At 42.6% G+C, this 14633-nt stretch overlaps 1 protein-coding gene across 3 annotated transcripts in view; it reads left to right on the forward strand.

Annotated features, from left to right (window-relative positions):
* Positions 1-2285: 2285 nt before the first annotated feature.
* The window catches only part of wscd2 (WSC domain containing 2), a 36585-nt gene continuing 24237 nt past the window's right edge, over positions 2286-14633 (forward strand). For 2 of the 3 annotated variants that reach the window (XM_051074984.1, XM_018669541.2), the window contains exon 1: positions 2286-2941. The gene's annotated coding sequence lies outside the window, so the exon portion shown is untranslated. The remainder of the gene's footprint in view (positions 2942-14633) is intronic. The other variant, XM_018669540.2, reaches the window with a different exon arrangement.

Here is a 14633-nt window from a genome sequence, read left to right on the forward strand (position 1 = left end):
CAGTGATGGTCACACACAGGCCAACTCGCTATGCGCACAATGCAGTGGCTGCTGGCTTGTGATGCAGACGTATGCCGGTTTGACGCCGCGTTAGCTGGCCTGGGGTTTTATCTCTGGCACCACATGATTAACTCCCCACCACTTCTGACCTCTAACAATGCATGCATGTGTGCATATCCTTGAAAAAGACGAGAGAGAAAAGACGAGGGAGAGATGTTTTTGCATCTATCTGCAAAACTCTGCAGCGCATATCCACACAAAATCCATTTCCCTTCCTCAAACATCTGCCTGAGAGTTTTAGGATTCTGTTGTTTGGCCGCTGTCCCATTCTGTCTGCCTGATTCAGCATGAGTAATATCACTGCCGCACACTGGTGATTTCAAGAGTGCCCCTCTGAGTTGGAGTCTGTCGCTGAGTCACCATGTAGAGGAGAGTAATTGCAGGTGACAGTGCTACGGGCGTCAGCACAGACAGCAACCAAGCCATGAATTGATGCTGCTGAAATATGCAAAGTCATATCTGTTGTGTCAGCACACCATCCCTTGAGGACAGAACAGAGTTAAGCTTGTAATAAGTGAGTGGCTTATTCTGAGACTGCAAGAGACTAAGTAGGGTTTGACTAACTTCTCAGGTGAAACAAACAGAAAACACACCAGCCAGTGTGGATTTGAGACTCTAAACTCCCCTGTATATTATCTGTCTGTGCTCCTATGGGCACCCTGCTTGCATCTGTTTGTGTACATGCCCTTTAAAGATCTGTGTAATGCAGTTGCTCTAAGCCATTGATTTAACAGCCGTGACTGTCAGGGACAGAACGATAAAACTGATTGAAGAGCACAGTTTACACACAAGGAGATTTGCAGTTAAACAGAATGGATGATCACCCCGATCTGATGCTGGAAATCCTGCGTGCAAACACACAGCAGCTGAACATCTGGAGGTGGGCTGGAGAGGGGTGAAGCCAGGATTAAAATCAGAATGCAAAGTAGCAAAAAAAAAAAAAAACTCTCAGTGTTAATCAGAATGTGACAGTAATAGTTTCATTAATGTGTACTGTTTGGCTCATAGAGAGGCAGAAAAGGCTGAGTATTGTAAATATAAAGCACATGGAGACTTACTCTAACCTTAACCATAACAACTGCTTGCCTAACCTTAACCTTACCCTGACCTTAAACATGTTAACATGTCTCCACCTTACTATTTATCGTGTCGGGAGGACTTACTTTTTATTGCCATAAGGAAGACAAGTCTCCATGATGTGGTTGCGTAAACAGATGTAGTCCCCACAACGTGAGTAATACCTAGACCACGCACACACATGCACACACACACAGTCAAACCTATTCATTTCACCCAGTACCAATCTGCTGCTTTGACCTAGTAACAGTGCTACTTTTCATATTACTGTTATTTACCCAGACTAAATGACGGTACACTGACACAGTGTTAGACATAACAAAGTTTCACTGTAAAACTGTCATAAATATATTGTTAGTTTAACAAAACAATATAGATATGAATTTCAAAACTGCAAACCAATGATAATATAAAAGAAAACATTAACACTGTGTCAGAAGAACTCATGGTGCTATTTTGACCCAGTCATTTTTTGTGTGTAAGAACCATCAAAGAGGGATGCAACTTATGTAAATAAAATCTTTAGCTGCTATTTTTTGTACTTGGTTAGTGCACATTGTGCACATCTGTACTTTGCCAGGAATTGGTATGGCAATGTGCTTTATTAGATGTAAATGCTGCTGGTAAACTGACAGCATGTTTTTGCCACAGTGTAAATAACCAGGGCTCAGTTGCACTTTAAACGAATCCTCTGATACCTGCTATAATTATTAATATCACAGTTACTGCTATTATCACCAGTGTTTTTATCAGCACTGGCCACTGCATCTAATCAGTAAGTACCACAGAGCCATACACACTGTGCTGATAATAGATCTGGTTGATATGAGTTCAACCCGCTGTTTCAAATCAACAGTAGACTATCTGCATACTTAACACACGTTTTATGATTTAGAGTTTAAAGGGGCATATACTGCATGGCAACAAACGACCCAGCCAAATGTCTTGCATGCGCGAACCGCCACATCTGATACTGAATTTGATCCTGACTGAGCTCCTAACACGAAAACAAACTATCCGCAGGGGAGTGTGTGTGTGTGTGCGCGCGTGAGAGAGAGAGAGAGAGAGAGAGAGAGAGAGAGATAGAGGTTGTGTGAGTGTGTACGGTCGCGCCAAACCTCTCCCGTGTGGCCCAGAAAGCAGCAGAGCGCGGAGCCGGAGTGCGGCGGCCACCGCGCCTCCGTCTGCTCTGCTGTGTCTCTTTAAGTACAGCAGGCAGTGCTGTTGGTCCGTTGTGGGAGCGCAGGGCGCACGGTGCGGCGCTGCCTCTCCGCAGCGTCAAACTGGCTTCCTCAACATCGGACGGGCAGACAGAGCAGAGACAGGTCGACCCCCGCCGCCGCCGCCGCCGCACGCCTCACGTCCACGTTTGGACCTGAGCAGGTGACTTTAAGCGAGTGACACAGAGAGGAGGGAGGGGGGACTGTCTGATGTAAACTGGTGAGCCTACCGGGGCATTAACAGTACTCCCTCCTTCTCCCGAATGAACGCCAGAAGCGAGTAGAGGTTCATCTGCGGTACAACAGCCTACAGTTATTGAACGGCAGTGAGAGGGACCGCGCCGCACGAGCTAATGGGATTGATAAACTAGCGTTAGTTGTGTGCGGATGAAAGCGCAGTGAGAACAGCTTCTTTTTTTGTGTCAGAGCGCGCTGCTGCTGCTGCTGTTCCTGTTCATGTTTGGCTGAACGATCGTGGAGATGAAACATCATGCCTGAGCCCGAGAGATGACCATCCCGAGTTGCGTCCTAGGAACTGCAACATCAAACCATCCGCTCCAGCCTGATCTTGGCTCATGTTTGAGGTAAGGTGAAGACTTCCAACATATTGGTCTCTGATCTGATAGAAAACGAGAGGAAAATCTCTCTCTCCTACAGCAGCTTGGGATCGGTCCTGTGAAATGTGTACAGAGATTGCTCATATTTGTGCTGGTGTTGCAGAAGTCAGGACGGTGGTCTCACAGTGTAGCTACACAGACATGAGCACTGCTGGGTAACACCATGGAAGTAGAGTGAAACCCACAAAGCAGGAAAACTGTTTTCCAGAATCAGTCTATCATTCTGAATGATTTAAGAATGTGCTGTAGCAGCTGTTGGCTTTGTCCGATTAAAGGCCATATGTTTTGATTAGACTGAGCCTCAGGTGATTAAAATACCCCAATCTGTCCAGTCTGTCTCTATTTCAATCCAGTCTAGAGGCTCGTCTTACTCTTTTCTGTGCTGTTTTGACCTGTGGTGTTTTCTGACCTGTGGTGTTTGTGTGCTGTTGTGGGACAGATGTTCAGGTGTCTCTGCGCTCTGCTCAGCACTCAGTCATGTTCAGTGGCCAGTGAGGATGCATTAGTCTGTAACCAGGTGCATGGTTGGTGGCCCATAGACTGAACAGCCTCACCTTTTTTTCCCCCCCAAAGTGTGAAGTCGCTTCACTTTCATTAGAGCCCTCCTGCTTATTTTTAACCAGGGCTGTAAATCAGACACAGACAACAGAGCAGGACCTAACCTGCGTTTCCTTCCCTCATTTATTTCTTCAGGAAACTCATTTCATTCAAGTGTTTCTCTGGATGTTTTTGTTCCTGTCTGTGGCTCTAGCACTGGCAGAACCTCCCTGTCTTTTCTCTCTGACCCCATTTAATTTGTAACGTTTTACAAGAGATCAGCTACTTTCTTTGTATTTGTTTGAGTGTTTGTGGCATTTTTTTTTTAATTCAATTCATCTATTCAATCATTTTAAGCAAAAAACAAAAACCCCCATTCAAGCTTTTCAAATGCTTTGCTCTGTTTTATATAACTGTAAAATCCAAAATGTCTTTGGGTTTTGTGAGGTCAGTCAGACAAAATAAGACATCTGAAGATGTCACCTTTGTCTCTGAGAAATTATAAAGGGCATGCTTCACTATTTAGATTAGATTAGATTAGATAGATACTTTATTTTCCAGAAATTTTGTAGATGAAAACAATTAATCAAGAATATAGTTGGCAGATTAATCAATAATTAAACTAATCTTTATTCACCACTCTACACTGCCACTCTGCAAGTTCATTACTTACAAGGTAACATCTAATTATTTTAATGAAATTATGTAAATTCAATAACCTCCACTCATTGTTTCTGATGACCTCGGTGTACTGTAGATCACTGTATTGAACTGTTCAGTGTGAAGTGTTGAAGAGGATGAACATAACAGTTGTTAAGATTGATCACAATGCAGTTAAAATCAATTGATGAATGCCAGTAACTGCTCATGCTGTTGCTATTTCAGCACTCGCTATGACAGTAAATAACTGGCATAGAGCATGACAGACCTCTTGTTATGGCAGCGGGAACACGGCGCTCAGTTCATAGACCCTGAATCTAAACCAGGCCGAATTGATCAATGTCATTAATGTCACTGTAAAATAAAAACCAAAGCCTCCCATCCTCCTTTTAAACCCCTGGTAAATGGAATTTCTATGTACAGGACAGGAATCCATGGGCACTGATTTAAAAAAATAAAATCACATGTATTGTATTGTTGATAACAGTGGCTGTACTGTCCTGAATCAGTCCTCCCTGAGGCATAAGTGACCAGATGTCAGAGAAATATGCCAACAACTGAAATTCATATTTGAACACTGGAGAATGTGAGAACAATGCTCCCGCTGCTGTTGTTGATTTAGGGAACAGTCATGGTCAGAGTGTTTTGCATCAGCTGGGACCCCTCTGGTACTTCAAGTGTAACATCAGCCTCAACGATTGCACCATAAAGGCTGAAACTTGAAAGAAAGGAATGTTTCTGTAAATTTGATGTTGAATTTCAGAGGTTTTTCACACGCAAGCTTAGCTGTGTCTGTAGAGGAGAACTTGAAAGTGGCTCAGATATGAAGCCCTTTGTGTAGCGACGGGGCAGCCGGCAGTAGGGTGAGAAGGCTTTGAATTCCTCCAGAGCTTATCTCTTCATCCTCTTGGCGACCTCTCAGAGACGTGCCGTGGATCATATCCAATGGCCGTGAGCTTTGAAGATCGCCAGAAGAACTGACAGGCACCACGGTTTGCATGCTTGTGCTTTAGCCGTTGCGCTGACATAACAGTGGCACAGCGCGAGCTCTGTGTGTGTGTGTGTGTGTGTGTGTGTGTGTGTAGGTTGAATGGTGTACTCACTCCTGATATATCACCATCAAGAAAGGATGTCAAGATCCTCATTAGAGCTCATACAAAAATAGCTTGGCATTAAATGCTCTGCTGTCTTCGCCAAAGACGTGCTGAAACTTTCAGGCTGTTTATAGCGTCTGACATTCAAAGGCAGAGCAGTGGTTTCACGCTCGGTGACACTGAGCTGTTTTTATTGATGTGAATTCAAAACACAGAGAGTTCGCCTTAATTTATTATATTTTCCAATGACTCATTTTCCTTTTTCCTCAAAAGAAAAGATGATTTTAGAAAGAGGATCATCTTTAAAACTGTGTTACGGTTACATGGACCCAAGGAGTGGATCAACCATGCTGCATGTACATCTTAGCCAGATTTCCAGCTTATAGGAGGATTATTCCCAACACTGGACCTCTTCCGTAAGACGCATCCAGATAATCACTGCCTAGACAGGTGGTAAGATTATACAGGGAGACAGACATCGGACAAAGCTGGGGAAACCCAAAACCTAAACTTGATACCTAAACACATAAACTGATGATAGATATTAACTGTAGATATGCATTTATTTAAAGTATGCTACATGACTCAAGCACAGATTCAGAGTGGGCACAGCACAGCCAGCATCGACCCAGTGAATAAACTAAATGGTAGTGGTATTACGTTTTCTTATCGCCCTTTGCTTCCCATCCCAATGTGCAGCACATAAAGAAAACTGCTTACATGCAGTTGGCGGGAAGAAAAGATTAATGGCCAATTATATTTTTGAACTCAGACCTGCTGTTTGTACTTTTCTCTCAGTCAGAGACAGGCACCCTGCTGAGGACATGGATGTTGTTTAATCCAACTGAGCCTAATATGAGACATGAGATTGTGTGTCTGTGTATGTGTGTATCTGTTTCAAGTCAGAGCGCAATGTTGTGTGCATCTCGCCCGTCTCCAAACATGCTGGGATGCAAATGCGAGGCTATTTTGAGTGTATTTTCCTCTGAGAAAGAGAGAGTAAAACTATTGCTATGGAGTCATCAGATAAGATCATTATTGCATTATTTTGCATCATCTACACTGGGTGTTATGTACATAATTACCGTGGTGCTATCTAATGTCTTAAATCAGTGTTTTTATACCGCCCTACACCCCCACCTCCCATCACATGTAGAGGAACATCTCTCCCCTTCTATGACTTTGTCCTCAAACATAGATAATCACAACATTTGCCATTCAGCTCGAGGTCGGTCAGGATCCCAGTTGTGGCATCAGCTCTGGCTCCCCTCAGTCTGACCCAAACTCCTCCATTCTGTCAGACTGTGTGAATATCCACAGGGGAATCAGAGGGCTCGACAGCCAATGTGCACGCGCGTGCATGAGAGAGAGAGACAACGAAGAGAGGGGTGAGGAGGGTGTGAGAGCGATTGAGAAAATGTAAAGAAAAAGAAGATGAGGAGCAGAAGATAAGGAGGAAACGCTGAATATAAAAACCACATTCTCCGTGGTCCAACGCTGACCTTGAGACGGTGCCAGTGGCCAAGATTAGCACATCACCGCTGTAATTGCTCACCTCAAGTAGCAAGACCCCCCTTTGTCCATTCTCCAGTTCAGGGCCCTGCTTCACAAAAAGGCCTTTGTCAGTGTTAAAGTGCTGGGCTCTGTTTTCCGTACCTGCTGCACCAACACAGCTCTGACCTGGCACTAGCTGAGCCCTTAAATAGAGAAATGCAGTTTACCAACTCCACTTTTAGGAAACTGGAGGACAAAATGGTCCTGAGTGCTGCCTGTGTTTTAGCCTGAGAGGCATTTATCTTTGGGTAATGCTCCCAACCCTAAACTAAAGCTCCATTTATACTCCTAAATGAGTTCCCAAAGTTTAAACAAGTCATAAATTATTTTCAGTGATTTTAAGGATGTTGGCCAGGAAACATTATTTAATGACAGCAAACACACGAAGGATTCTTTTTTAAGCTTTATCAAGTCGATGAAGTAGATATTCCAACCATATTAGCAAGCAACCCCATGGTGTGGTGAACCTCTCTTCGAACAGTGTTATTCTATCTGCGAAAACACATCCATCCACATCCAGACTGCAACTGTGAAGAATTAGACAGGCTTTTGGGGTGAATGTCAGGAGATTTTGATTAAAAAAGAAAAGTCCTAACAATACTGCAGTACGGCAGCAGGAGCCCCCAGTGTGATAAAGAATCAGAAGGAGTGGAGCCCCCTCTGGGTCTGTCAGCCTGTGCAGTCAGTGTCAGCAGCGGCCTCAGATCTCCTTTCAGTGTGCTAGGCCCTAATTGGGCTGTCACACTTTCAAGAGAAATTTGTCAGGTTTGTGTGAAATGAACTTCTCAGGCCAAATCATGAAGTACATCCCGTGTTCCTCCCCAAACCACCATCCCCATCCACCGCCGCGATTATCATGGAATAACAGGATCCTCAGGTTTTTAAAATAGATAAAGCACTTTGCTTATTTCCTTTTGGGAATGTGTCATTAAACGGTATATAGTGGGAGACTCTCACGATAGTTCTGTGCTCAGTAATTGCATCTACTGGGATTTCAGCTGAAAGATGTGCAACAGTACCCGAGCCCTGTCTATTTATACACACTTACAGCAAGGGGTTATTATTCTTACACTCAGCCTTACATGTTGTTCCATTAATTTCCAGCAGCAAGCAGGATAAGTGCCTAAGTCGATCCCCCTTATCAGCTACTTTTCTGAATCTGGCGGTAAGCAGAACACACACACACACAAGCTCCTCTTGCAGCTGCTAATATTCTCCATCTGTCAGTAAAGCCGCCCAAGTTGGCTGCGACGTTGGGAACTATCACACGTCGCTAAATGAAGCACGCCCGGTCAGCCACGAGCCCCCGCATCGCCAACGCTGTGTCAAGTCCCCATCACCTCCGCTCTCTCTCTGTGACTGTGCAGATGTCTTTCCTAGGTTGCTTAGGGGCAGGATGACTCAGCTCCAGCTCTCTCACTCAGCGCCTCACTGACCCCCCCCCCAGTTCAGTCCCTCTCCTCAGTCAACCGCGGCAACTTAAACACGGTCTGGCTCCAGTGTTACACTGGGGCCAAAACACAGGCTGTGTTATTTGCTCTGTAGTGGCTCTAAACCATTTCTTTTTTTGTCTGCCATGCTAGTGCAGAAGAACTATCAGGCATCTCTTCAGTGTAGTTGGTATGTCTTCATGCAACTGTTCAATAATATTTCACTGCAAAGTAAACACTTAGTAGCTGCTGCTCATGGAATCGTTAATGATTAGGCTCGTTGCTTTTGTACTATGGCATTTTTACCATTTATCCATTACTTTCAGTTGACTTTTCTGGTCTTGTTGGAGTTTACTCACATTCTCATTTTGCTGCATGTTAACATGTTTTAATACTGATTCTAGTTGGTGGGAATTGCATCCTATACAGTCTGCCTATCGTAACTGGACATTTACTGCTAATTGTGACAATGAATATGCTAAAGATCAGCACCAAACCAAGCTATAATCCTGATGGTATGTATTTTCTACATTTTCTTTGTTTGGATGTGTGTTTTTGTCAAATTATGTGTGTTTCCTTCTGTGAGTGCATTCAGTGCATTCCAATTACCATTACTACTATCTGTTCATGCAGATAGTTTCAGTTTCATCTGCTGAGGTTTTTACATATCTTCCTCTGAGATTTCTGCCTCCACCCCTAATACAACCAGCGGTGTAGGGAATTTTGTTTGTGGTGTTGAAAAAAATCACATTTGAAAAATTCAGCAGTAACGTGTTTTTCCATAAACAATGTCCCAGTTACTCAGGAAAATCCACAGACCTCACAGAGAAACGGTTTTCTCTGGAGCCGTTTTTCGCCCGAAGAAAGAGCCCCCTTCAAGTTTCAGAGGCAGAAACTCAAAACCCGGGCACATAAAATCAAAACTATCTGCGTGGCAAGATGCCACCAGAGGGAAATCAGAAAATATGTTTTGGAGGATTGGGTGAACTAACCATTTTAGTAAATGCAATCACATTCACACTGGACTGGGGTGCATGTATTCTTTTAAGAAAATAACTAACATACATACGTGATTGTAAACATGTACACAAACACACAAAGCCGTCCTCTTTCTTTTTCTGCTTCAGAGATGTTATTCTATGTTGCATCAGAGCAACAGTGGAACTCCACTATATGTGCGCGTCATATTTTATTCATCTTAGGAGAGGCTGCGGTGCTGAGGCTCGCTCCTTCCTGTGAGCAGGCAGCCGTCAGAAAGCCTGAATCCCCAGATACTTTGCCTATTTCTGCTTCTACACACACAGTCTCTCTCTCTCTTTCTCTCACACACACACACACATACATGTAGGTGCATTAAATAGCTTTTCTCCCCTGTGTACACACATACATGTAACCTTTCCATCATTGCAAAAGTGACCCTTTCTCAATTTCCTTTGAAATTTAGGTTCATGTTGTAACTAATGACGACAATTTTAACACTGTAGCGTTAGAGTCTAATGCTATTCAAGAACAGTATTTAAACAAATTTGGAGTAGTGTAAATTTACATACAGATATAGACTTTAACAAATCCTTGTCTTGAAAACTGTATAACAGTCTTCTCTCTTACTTAGCTTTGATATCAAGAAAACAGGTTAAAGATGGAAGTGATGGTAAGTGTATCAAGTGAGAATATAAGAATAATGTATACAATGTTATGGATTATGATAAATAAATACAATTTTAAAAAGCACACTACACTAGTAACTAATGCCCAAGAGAAAGTTAAGTTACAAATAGAGCAGTGCAGATTTAAATGTGCTCGTTTATTGTCAGTCATGGTATTGTCATTTTATATAAAGCAGATGGCACCAACAGTGAGGACAAAATGACATCAGCAACTTATCAACAACAACATTTGAGTAAAAATAGGATGTATGAGCAACAAGGCCTGTAATGATGTTCATATTTAATTGGAAAGGATATGTTGACAGCAGGCCTCTGGTGCTGCACGACCTTTACAGGCAGATTTGCGTGATGCTGATGCAGGCCCATGGTTCACTACACATTTTGCAAGGCATGCTTACAGAGCACCCTGCTACATACGCGCATCATGTTCCTCAAATGAATGCATCCAGACCAATGCACCCAGCTCGCTGGCCCTGACGTGACCGTGCACATTGAACAGCTCATCAAAAACAGCTAAACAGTTCACGCGCAACAGCACTCAGAGCAACAAATGACTGCTCTCACGCGATCCTTTCATTCTCGTTTTGTTAAAGGAAAATAAAGTCAGAAAGTCTGTGATGTTCAATTCAGATGCTCTTTTGTGATAAAGCTCTTTCTGTTGCACCTTTTGTTAATTTCCCAGACAAACTTCGAACAACTCCACGAGCATGGGCATCAAATGCTTAACATTCTACTGTGGGTTGTATGTGTAGGTGGTGACAGTTATATAGGCTGCATACTAATAGAAAGAGAATATTTTTCCAGTGGAGGAAAAATATGGTTTGTGACATGACTCAAAGCACATGTTTTGGCTGCATTATGCTGATCTACAGAGGCTGCAGTCTGGGGGAAAATAGAAATATCTTGCTGTTTTTGTGTTTGATTTCTCCTCATAGAACTGTCAACTGTGACTGCAAACTGGTGAGGAACTAGCTGTACAAGTGTCTCATGGTGGGTTGTTCTTTATTCAAATCAGCATTCGGTCTTAAATTACTAATAGAGTTCAGATTTCTGAGTAAAGATATCCTTTTATCGTATGGATTCCACTTACAGTGTATAGTGTAATTTACAGTCAGTGGTGGAAAATAACCAAATATTCTGAGGGAAAATCGCATGTAGTGACAAGTCAGTTGGATAAATTTGATTACCTTTCTGCTTCTCTGGAATATACAAAAGACTTGACTGTTTTACTGAGCTTCCTACTGTTAACTGTGCTTCATGCTGAGACAGCAGCTTGCAGTTTCAGGATCTTGTATTTGTCTGAAGTGATCCCAGTATGTAGTGCTGTGAGCAGGATCACCCCTTCACTCCAGACAACATCTTTAGCAGCCTCTCTAATCCCCCCCCCCACACACACACACACCCAGCTCTCAATGTTGCAGACTTACTGAGCTCACAGGGATATACACTGGTCAAAATCGTACGTTAAATTGGCTGACAGTGAGCTGAAAACCGCGATGAATTAACAAGGCAAAGGGCAAGTGCAATGATTTTTCTGGCTGAAAATGGACTCAGCTGTATAGGCTTTGCCTCTGAGACTGCACTGTGGTTCCTAAAAGGAGAAAGGGACTCTAGCAAGAGGGAAGTGATATTTGGCAATGCTTATCACTTCAAAACACAGCCATGTCTTTGGTGCCTCTGAAGCACACATTTACTCTAATGGCTGGTATGTTTGGCAGAGCAATTCCAGACTCACCCATAATTCATTCCATTGTTTTGAAATTAATACAAAATGCTCTTTTTGTTCCTCTCCCACTGCTGGAGGTCAGAGAGAAGGGTTAGCTGCAGAACAGTAATGGTGGAGGATAAAGCTTCTTGCTTAAGGACACTTGAGCAGAGTAGGCACTTGATAACATAGGAGCTTGAATGCACATTCTGCAGTAGTGGGTCTGTCTCCCCTCTCACTGCACTGTGGAACACTCGGCTGTTTTTCTGTTCTTTCTCTGCCCAACACACCAGAAGAGGCTATGTGATACTAAAGGACAGCTGTGTCAACATCTTACCTGAGAATTCATCCACCCAACAAAGTCTACATGATTATGAGAGGGTACTATTAAGTTGCAAAATAAAGATGCTTCTTTCAGGAAAATACTCTAATCATTTGGTCTATATTAGTGATTTTGCTGCTGGCCAAAAAGTACTGTTAAAAATATTTATGGCCTCCTGAGCTGTGTATGAGGATTTAAGGGAATAGTTCAACATTTTAGGAAGTACGCTTATTTACATCTTTCACTACAGGTTAGCCCTTTAACATTACTCACAGTCATCTATTTCACTGTTAATAGACAAATACTGAGTGGAGCAGCTATAATTGAATCAGGATATGGTTCGCTTAGCTTAGCATAAAGACAGGAGGCAGGTGGAAAATGCTAGCCTGGTTGCACCCAAAGTCCACACCAGAAGTTCACCTACCAGCACACCAGCTTTCTGGAGTTGTATCACAGGGAGGTTGCCAGGTTTGTTACAACCTTTACTCTTACTAAAACCTGTGATAACTGGTAACCTGCTGTATACCCACAGATACCGCTCAGAGGTGCTGGATGGAAACAGGAAGCAGTAATGTCACAGAGCATGTCATCCACAAATTTACTGACGTTATCAGGTCTCACATGAATATCTCAGAATTATATCTTTTTCTAGCCTCTTGTTTTCCAGAGGAGTGGTTCAAGCTTACAAATAGTAAATTCTGAGTTGCATTAATATTGAATATCTTTAATAGTAAGTGGTTCCAAATATAACTGAGCCAAACACCCACTGTTTGGTGCTGCTGCCTTAGTGAAATGTGGGTTTTCTCATTGTCCACAACATGGAAAAAGAAAGTGCCTTGTTTTCAGTTAATAAATAACTGTATTTCTTAGTTCCATGTTGTTAAGATCTGTTTGCCTGTGTTGTGCAGTTTAAAATGATTTAATGATGTGCTGTTGCCTCAAGTTCCATACGGAGGCATTTCCTATTTCCTCCTCCTCGCCGACTAAACATTTGCTGAAACCCTCTGCAATCCCCTCTTAAGTCTATTCAAGCAGAGAGGACTGAGATTCACAGCAGAACTGAGCTGGGAGAATTCGCTTTTAATTAAAGCAGAGAGATCCTCTGTGCTTAGTGAAGGTGGGAGAGGAGAGGGAGAAAAAGCTCCTTTTCCTCTTTGGAAAAAAAAAACTGAACTGCAGATATTCTGTAAGGCCCTGAATGAAGAGCTTTGTTAAGGTTGGATAGTGGAAGACATCATTTGATCTCCCATTGACAGCGCCTCCCCACTGCAGAATAATTGCTTCTTTTATGAAGCCATTAGAGAGGACTGATTCAAGTGATTGTTTCTCAAATGTCCATCTATGTGGCCAACTGGGATCTGGGAGTGGCAGCTACTGAGGGTGGGTCTGAAACTCTCACAACAGGAATCTGGGATATTTCTCTCTCTTTGTGATGCATCATTAGTGCCAGGACTGTCTCTCCTGTCGGCAAGGATTTTTTTCAGCGTTTCACTCCCCCAAAATATTCAAATGCCTCTTTTTTCCATTTCAATCTCTCCCCCAGTCTTTCAGATTTACAAAGGCACTTTATACTATATTCTACAAATAGTACAATTGTAGCTAATCCAGATTTTGTGCAAATGATTTGTCCAGTCTTTGTCTTTTTGCTGAAGCCTAATTGAACTCTGCTGCTTTGTGTCCACAATCATAATGCAGCTATTATTCCTCAACTCAGAATTTCTTTTTTGACTGTTTCAGTTGCTTATCACCATATACTGGCGGAAATGTTCATGATCATGAGTCACTCCATTACAGTGCTGCGGCTTAACACTACTGTGCACCAATCAAAGAAGAGGATTACATTATTTTTAGACCCTTTAATTTACCTCTTCTCTTTCAGAGTAAAAGGTCACCATTGAGCTTAATGGACCATGGAGTATTATCAGGATTACAATGAGCTTTTTCCCTGCCATCCTGAGCTTAATTTTTAAGCTTCATAGGTTGTGCTTAAAACTATTCCTGTGATTGGTCTGTTCAATCTCTCCAAAGCCAAATGCATTGTTATTTGTAATTACCCCAAGGCTTTGGGAGGGTGTAACCAACACAGCTAACCACTGCAATTATTTCATGGCTGCAATAACGACCCTGACTCCTAGAAAATACTTTCTTGTGCAACCAAACTGCAACAGCAGATACGTTTTGTGAGGTACATGCTCTATTCCTTCTGAATGTCAGTTTACAGCGAGACGTTTTAGAGTTGACAGATAAACTTGTCAGTGTTCATAATGTGTGTGGAATAACTGTGTAATGCCATTACTGTTTGTAAATGAAACCAATCATGTCTTGTCGGGTCTGCACTGCAAATTCTTATCACCTGTTGGCCAACATATATGCTGACACTGATATGTCTGTAAGAAGGTAATGATCAAACAATAAATATCAGCTATACTGATGTACTGGTTGTAATCTAGTTTTCTCCAGGTATGGCAGCTGGCATGTGCAGATCTGGGGGAGCAAATGTGATAAAACTGCTGCTGTCTCGAGGTGTTGACGCTAGGAAATACGACAGTAGCTTATCCTTATCCCTTCTTTCCTGCAATGTGAGCTTCCATGGAAAACAATGGGTTGAACACTGTCAGCATGTGATGACCTTTTCTAAAATTAATATATAAAAAGAATGACTCTAAAAGACCACCTAGGTACTCTTTTAT

The sequence above is a fragment of the Lates calcarifer genome, linkage group LG13 (genome assembly GCF_001640805.2).
Source record: "Lates calcarifer isolate ASB-BC8 linkage group LG13, TLL_Latcal_v3, whole genome shotgun sequence".
Taxonomy (NCBI): Eukaryota; Metazoa; Chordata; class Actinopteri; family Centropomidae; genus Lates; species Lates calcarifer.